Source organism: Aplidium turbinatum, chromosome 3 (genome assembly GCF_918807975.1).
Source record: "Aplidium turbinatum chromosome 3, kaAplTurb1.1, whole genome shotgun sequence".
Lineage (NCBI taxonomy): Eukaryota > Metazoa > Chordata > Ascidiacea > Aplousobranchia > Polyclinidae > Aplidium > Aplidium turbinatum.
The window spans coordinates 1,020,261-1,028,697 of NC_137474.1; the positions used below are offsets into that span (position 1 = coordinate 1,020,261).

The 8,437-nt window shown below is 43.2% G+C and overlaps 1 pseudogene across 2 annotated transcripts; it reads left to right on the forward strand.

Annotated features, from left to right (window-relative positions):
- Nucleotides 1–347: 347 nt before the first annotated feature.
- Nucleotides 348–8,326, forward strand: LOC145767268 (selenoprotein K-like; annotated as a pseudogene). 2 transcript variants are annotated; one of them, XR_014288750.1, is made up of 4 exons: nt 348–438; nt 651–735; nt 6,473–6,550; nt 7,507–8,326. The product of XR_014288750.1 is annotated as a selenoprotein K-like, transcript variant X1 (transcript). The 2 variants fall into 2 exon arrangements; XR_014288751.1 differs by having other exon boundaries at nt 7,507–7,600.
- The last annotated feature ends 111 nt before the right edge of the window (nt 8,327–8,437 follow it).

Here is an 8,437-nt window from a genome sequence, read left to right on the forward strand (position 1 = left end):
ACCAGCGCCGCATGATCTTAAGCCGGGCGCGTAACCACTGAGCTAACGGGGCGGACAGCTAATAATAATTATCCTGTTTTATTTTACACCCATTGCAACATCGTTAACTGTGCGCTGCAATTACAAATGCCACACTACAGGAAGCAGTGAAGGGACAAAGTCAGCTGCTTCTATTATTTTGATATGCCATAAAATGTTTTGCCAAGACCCACTGCATGCTTTAGAGAAGTGTCGAACTGAAGTCCTTTCTAGTGTCAGGATGTTCTCTCCATATATGCCACAGTAGTACTAGTAGCCCAACTCAATTAAGAACATTTTTCACAAAGAGTTGGTTCTTTATTTTTTTAAAGGTTTTGCAAGTTTAATATCATAATTAAATACTGTTGTGAAAAATATACTGAGGACAGACATTCTTGATCATGCCCTACATTGCAGGAGGTGAAGTTATCACTAGGCGTAGCTGTAGATCTTCTATAAATTCATGAGTGAAAAGCAATTTTTGTGATGTTTGTTTGAATTCATTGTTGATTGCATTGGAATCATTTCTGGTGCTACAAGATCAAAAACTTAAATGATAATATATTCTTATGCATGGATATTGGATAGCCATGAATACTTGTTTACATTTTACAACTTAAATTATTTTGCAGGCCAACTTGCCAGTAATCGATCACCATGGCGACTGTCCATCGTTTACGACACATTTTGGGCACTGATTAACTTTTTTGTTTTATTGTAAGTACTTTTGATCGCAAGTTTTATCAATAGTTATCGTACTTTTCATTGCTGGTTTGCAATTCAGCTGGTTCATCTACTATATTATTGTTCTTGCAAAAGTTTCAAACTACTAATGTCCCCCCCCCCCCCCAAATATAAAAACAATGTGTCTTATGCTTCATGAATTGTCGCTAAGTATTTGAATAACTGTATTATATATTTGAATCATTTTTTATGGTATATATTGCATTACATTGGTGTTTTGGTAACGTAAGGTCCACCTTTTTAAAGTTAACTGCTGGTTTTCAAACAATTACTCAAGACAAAATCCGCTTGCGCACCTGCTTGTGGTAATAATATTTTGTAAAATAAAAACTCAGCTGAAAGTAATATTTTGCTTAAATTCATCCATGAAGTTACTGTAATATAAGCCTCGAAAATCGCAATTTCTGCAACAAAATACACAACGTAAGATTGTTAAACTCAACACTAGAACTAGAACAAAAGAAGCTGTTGTTCGCTAGCCTGCCAGAATGAAATGATACGAATAGAACAGAGTACTGCCTCGCGGAGTACACGTGACAAAAGGAGTGCAAAAGTAATCAAGGAAGCATGCTAACTGCAGGCATTTGTGCATCCCCCCCCCCCAGCTCGTAAGGCGAAACTGTAGACTTACGAGCTCGAACCCTTGATTATCCATTGACCAGAGGATGCGTCTAAATCCAATGCCGGCCGTCGGGACCGCGTAGAACGGCGCAAAACAGGCAATTTTTCAATATGAGGGACTCCACTTGTGGGTTCGGTTGGTTCCACTGAATCGAAAGGTAGCGGCTGCTTTGGAGGTTCCGGTGAGTGCTGTGGCTCACAAAGCTTCGGGCTTGAGGCTGGTGTGGGGCAGGAGAGTGCAGGCGGACTGTGATCTGCATCGAGAGGCAACATCGGTGATTCTCCAATTTCTTGGCTAGGGCCTATTTCGAGATGCGGAGGGTGGGGAGGGCAGTAGTCCGTTTCAGGAGGCTGGGCAAAAGAAGATGATGGGAGGCTCTGTGGATGAGCATTGATGTTTGGTTGAGGAGAGATGGGATCGGCACATGCTTTAGTATGTGGAATTACTCGCAAAAAACGTCGATTCCGTTTTGTGATTCTGCCCGACCCGTCAACTTTCACTACATAGTTGTCATGCGGCAACGTTTCGACAACCATTCCCACTTTGTCCCATTTTCGAGGATAGTTACCGTTTTGGTTTTGGATAAATACGCGGTTTCCACATTGTAAAGTACGTAAAGGACGAGTATGCTGAGACAGCGCCTTATCGGTTCGACCAGCTCGCAGACGAAGGGCGTCTTCCTTTGCCTTCCATGTATCCCGCCATGTACGACGAATGTGTCGATTGGAGAACTTGACTAGGCGGTTTACAAAACCGAATGCGTCGCGCAGAGGGTGACCGAACACGATCTCTGCTGGAGAGATATCACAGTCAGGATCAGGTGTGTTACGCAACTGTAACAATGCACGTAAGAAAGAATCGTTGTTCAGGTCTCCGTTTGGGCTCACATTAGTCATGAGCAAGCGTTTGACAGTTTTGACAGCCACCTCAGCTCGACCATTAGATTGAGGGAAGTAAGATGACGATATGCGGTGCTGCACACCCCAATTTTTAAGAAAGAGTTCAGTAACGGCAGCAGTAAATTCGGGACCCCCATCTGTAGATATTTCCTCAGGAACACCAAACGTGGCAAAGTACGAGCGCAAAAGTTGAGTCAAAGCAGCTGCTCCTGCGGCACTCGATCCTGATGGCGTGGCAAATACATCCGACCACCCCGAGAATCTGTCCCCAATGACCAAAAAGTGACGGCCCTCATAGTCAAAATAATCTGCAAAAATTTTCTCAAATGGTGTAGCTGGGGGATCACATGGCGTCGGGGGAGGAGCTGCTTGAGATGGAGCATTACAATTACATGATGTACATATGTACACGAATCACGAATAGCATGGATATCATTAGTCATACCGGGCCAAAATACTATAGCACGTGCCCGGCGTTCCATGGCAGACACACCTTGATGACCAGCATGCAACGTTGAGAGTACTCTAGGCCTAAGCGATGGTGGTACAACAATACGGTCATGATATAGAATAACGTCGTCTTCAACAAAGAACCCGTCACGATAGGGGAGATATGGGCGAATGTCGCCGGTGTTGGGAAAGGTGAATCCCGTTTCAATAGCTACCATTAACTTGCTAAGGTTTGGATCGGCGGCTGTTTCCCGAACGATTTCAGACCATTGCAAGCAAAAGGTATGGGCGGCATCTGCCTGTATGGTAGTAACCAGCGCCATCACTTCTGGAACGAAAAAACTTCAAGATCAATAGCGGCGCTGGTTCGACTCTCGGGGTGTGCTCTTGAGCAACGCACTCTAAGGACGGCTCTCCATTCAGCGGCATCTAATGGATGGAATAGTTCCCAAGCAACAAGACTTCAACAATCGGAAACTTCACTCTGTCAATCTCGGTGACCGGGCCTGCGTCCATGATTCAAAGCCTCTACAAGTATGCGAAACTGCCAGGATTCAGCTCTGCAAGAAGCTTTCCCAGTCCGAGGATAAAGATTCAATCAATCAATCAATCTTCCAAAGGGAGTGATGAAAGTTGTAAGGTGCCGATCAGAAGGACGCAGTGGAACACTGTGATAGCCGTTCCATGCGTCAGTCACCGATTTCCAAGTGTTTCTGGGGACACGACGGGATAGCTGGAATGGAGCTTCAGAGGCGAAGGTTTCTCTCTGGCAGAATTTGTTTAAGGGGGAAAGGTCGACAGTACGGCGTGGTGAGCCATCATTTTTGCGTGTGATAACCATACGATGACACCATGTGGTGGGTTCGCCGTGGGGGACTTTTTCAAGGATTCCCAGAGCCTCGTCGCGGAGGAGATCAGCGTGTACATTTTCTTGCCAATGCAAGGGGATAGACGCTGGTGTATGAACAGCCACTGGTTTCGCGTTGGGGTCAACATGTATTTCTATGGGAGGACCAGCCATACAATGTAGCGCGCGGTGCGGGCAAGTGTTGAAAGTGGATGCGGCGTACCTCTGGAGTAGCCAGTTTGCCATCTTGTCATTGTTTTCAGGTGTGCACGGGAACGGAAGCTTGGTTGGGAGAGCTGGAACTGCACCACGTTGAGGGCAAGTGCACGACTCCAGTTGCTTGCTGGGTAACGTGCAGCCACCGTTAACAAGTCTGACGACGTTGATTTCTGGTTCGATAAGATTGTGCGCCATTTCTTGCTTGATCTGATGTTCCCCTAGAGTTGGGAACTTCGGGGATAGGGCACCTAAATGCAATAGTGTGTCATGAGATAAGTATAACTTGTCAACGTCTTGACTGATGTAAATCATGCTCCGACATTCAACATTGCAGCCGTGCGCTGTACCCCGAATGATGGCACGAAATGCTCCTGTAATGGAAATAGTAGAGCGATTTGCAGCTATTAGGTTTGGTGCGGGTACAAGGGTCTCTTGTCCAAAGCCGGATTGCACAAAGTTCTTCAGTGACCATACATTTATTTGGGCACCAGTATCTGCGATTGCTGTTGCTTGTGCTATCACGCTAGTGTAACTGCCATGATGACATGAGTCATCCATAGATATGTCTACCCGAACTGTGGGATGTTCTCGCATGCGGGATGGTGTCCAATGCCCTTTTTGGAATGTGTAGTGAGGACCACGAATTGTTGAGCACATTGGGTCTCGGGCTACGATGTCAGTTTGTGTTGAGACAAATGTGCCTATTTGAGGTACAGTAGGTGCTGCACAGAGTGCTCCGACTGATGCATCTTTAGGAGGAGCGCCCCATTTGTTTTTATGACGAGATGACCGAAAGCATTCGAGACAAAGTGAATAAGGCGTAGTGTTCCAACCTCTGGGGCCTTCTCTGTAACGATTGAATAATCTATTGCATTTAGGGCAGTGAGTTTGTTTTGACCAATTGGGAGAGGAGGGTGCTGCCTGGATGTGTCCACGGTCTCTTGGAATAGGGCTTTGGTTTTTCTTGCGCTTGAAAGTCGACACTGCCGAAACGTCATGAGATGGTACCGCATTGCGAGCCATTTCTTTATTCTCGACAAGGGCGATGATATCGTTAATGGGAATCGACAATACTTTGTCCATTCCCATCATGTCGCGACGAATCTCATTGTCAGAAATTCCACTGAGTAGTGTGTCTCGGATCATGTGATCTGTATAACTGACTGTCAGGCCGCAAAAACACGTAGTAGTGAATGCACATATGTCCGCTTTTCCTCGAGCACGAGCTGCAAAAGCGCGAAATTTTTCATCGCGCATTTGGTGCATAGCCATAAACTCTGTCCGTAACACCCCTGTGGCGACAGGTATAACGGCCAGTTGTCGCATTGCAAGCAAAAGGTCATCTACAGGTTTACTCACTGTTTCAGCGTCAGCTTGGAGAAGGCTGTCCCCTAGGGCTTTGCCGGTACATTGGAATAACTGGGCTGAAGCTGCTTCATCAGAAATTCTGCAACCTTCTTTGAAAGCCTTCCATCTTCTGGTGAACACGTTCCATTCTTCCGGAGAAACTCCAATGTCTACAGTAGGTCGAATAAGCTTCGGACCAAGGTTTTCGGGCGCTGGAACATTGCGCGTCGTAGCAGCATGACTGTATGTGTGACTTTGCAGCACCACACAAGCAACCGCTTCGGGCACGTCGGCTGTTTCAAAATTACAGTTGGGAAAGGCGCATGTTATCACCACCATTCCACAAATTTCTTTAGATTAACCTTATCCTATTGCGATTCGATCATGAACAAAGACGGTTATTTTTCTTAAATGTATTAACAAAAGAAAAATGATCAAATCGCAATTTCTGCAACAAAATACACAACGTAAGATTGTTAAACTCAACACTAGAACTAGAACAAAAGAAGCTGTTGTTCGCTAGCCTGCCAGAATGAAATGATACGAATAGAACAGAGTACTGCCTCGCGGAGTACACGTGACAAAAGGAGTGCAAAAGTAATCAAGGAAGCATGCTAACTGCAGGCATTTGTGCAGTTATCATTTATTGACAATAGTTGACACCATGATGAGAGTTTGTGTACAAGTTGATATGATCATCTGGTTGGTTTTGAATCTTTATCCTCGGACTGTCGAAACCTTTGATAGAATATTCCTGCTAGTTTTGCATACTTGTAGAGGCTTTTGACACAGGGCCGGTTACTGAGATTGGCAAACTTAAGTTTCCTATTGTTGAAGTGTTGTTGCCATTGCCAGGGAGTTATTCCATCCACTAGGTGCCACTGTATGTAGAGCAGTCCTAAAATGTGTTGCTCAAGCACACACCCTGAGAGCCGAACCAGCATTGTGTGATCTTGAGTTCAGCCCTTAAGCACTGAGCTAACGGGCGGACTGTGTGAGATGAATCGGTAAGTCACCATCTGAGATTAAGATAACCATTCATTTTTACCATAATTATTTAGCACCATTGGTGAACTTGGGGAAACAATCTGCTTATGACAGTTCAACGCTTGTGTGTGGACTGTGAATTGAGACCAAAAACGCCAGATCCCACAATATATCAAGAATCCATTTAAGGAAACTTCTTGGTTGAAAGTGATGATAAAATTTTGATAGCAATGCTGTAAATTGGCCAGTTGCATAATATCGAATTGACACCTAAAAGTAATTCAGAAATGTTTTGCAAAAAAGAAAAATTTCCATTTGTAATAAGCTATGGCGTTTCAGCTTTCAAACTATGTTTCAACCCGATTTGACGAAGCGCGGCAGAGGTTTTCAATCAAGCTATTCAACCAATCCGAGGGGGTGACTACTTCATTTATTTTTACAATTGTGCCCTGTAGATCATGATACTTTTCGTGTTTTAAAACCGTTCTATACTGTGTCTTACTTAAAGGGACACTCGTGATGGAATATCAATTTCAGTACCGCCCTTAATAAATTGGTCAAAAAATGTGCTTACTTGTAGAAACCCTACGTATTTATATCTTTGGAAAGAGTATGAAAATTGCAATTAAGATATGACACTTAAATAGATGAAAAGCGTTTCTGTGAAAAAAAAAGCAAAAGTTTTTCCATTTTTTTTTTTTAAATTTTACCACCAGTAAACAAATTTACCGGTAACAAATTTAATAAGTCTCAAGGGAGAACTTATATCATTCCTAACTTTTTGCTGGCATTGTCGCTATCCCTTACCCATATAATGATGGGAGATTTTCTTCCACAGGTGTATATTGTATTTAAAATATAAATGAATTTTGAATTTATGTACCGGTACTAGAAAAACTTGATATATTTGCAATTGTTTTTCAATATTAAGTGAAACAGAAACAGCAAAAATCCTCTCATAAATCACTTCTCCACTATATATATTGATTATGCCTGCGAAATTCCATGCCATTCTGACAATAAATAAATGAGTAGTAGTTGAAAACATCAAAAAATGACTTTCGAAGAAGGTACATTACTCACACTTACCACTGTAAGTTTTGAGACAAAAAGACATTGAATAGAGTCAAAATTTTACCATATTTAGAATCCTAAATTTACTGCTTTTTAGATACAAAAAAAGTTTTTAATAAAAAAAAAAAAAATTTCCATCAGGAGTGTCCCCTTCAATGTCAGAACTATTTTCTATTAGTTTGTTTGAATGAATTCTAACGTTCTGAAGACTGCAGTGCTCGGTCTAACTTATTCAATAATGAAGTTTCGTAACAATAGTATATTGCTTCGTAGTAACACCAGCAAACATTTCGTTTCAGGGGACCAGACGATCATGGGCCAAGGCGTCGGTTGGGGGGATTTGGACGTAGCCAGGGTGGCCCCTCTCCCCCACCTGCAGCTGGGGGAGGATGAGGGCGGTAAACGCCTGCTTCAGCCAACGTTGCTGGGCAGGCTAGCAAGGCATTGGGCTGCTTTCATATAACTCTTAACGTTTCCATCAATGTTCAGTAGAATGATATTCGCGGCCAGATACACAAGGAGGTGCTTGTATGGCTTGTTCCCAAACTGCAAAATCCGTCATTTTTCATTGATTCAACGTCTGCAGACGTAAAATTACAAATTTTGCTCGAAAGAATACTTCAATTTATTTGAAGCCGATTGGAACCAGGTCAGCAATAGCCTCCTTGTGAACCTGGCAGACTATCTCGTCTCTTTATTGGACTTACTACCATTGGACTATTAGATTATCGTGGAAAAATTTCGTTCTGTTCACTGTATGGCACTTCGATCAATTTTTTTATACTTCATATCTATGGTTCCTAGCGATTTAAACCAAATCTTCGAAAGTTCCTTTTTATCCAAGCGCCCAATGCCGATTGTGTCGCCACTTTAGCTACGCCATTACCAGACGTAGTTGATGAAGGCTTTCCAAATAACCGCCATGGCTTGGATCGCCCGAATGCTAAAGTAGAGGACACTTTTGTAGCGAATTTTTCGTCCCACTTGAAAGATTTCATCGATATTTGTCGCATTGCCTTCAAAATCGATGAGTTTTTCGTGGGTTATGGTCGTCGTCTTCAACAAGAAGCAGTGACTTGCGTTTATTTTGTAAATTATTTTGTGCAATAAACCTAACCTCCGTTATGTGCCCGTTTTCAAGTATGGCTTCGACACCATCGCAGAGCAGACCTCATCAATCCAAGTGATGCTGCTCACGGTTTTGATACCAGCATTTGTCGGAATCGTTAC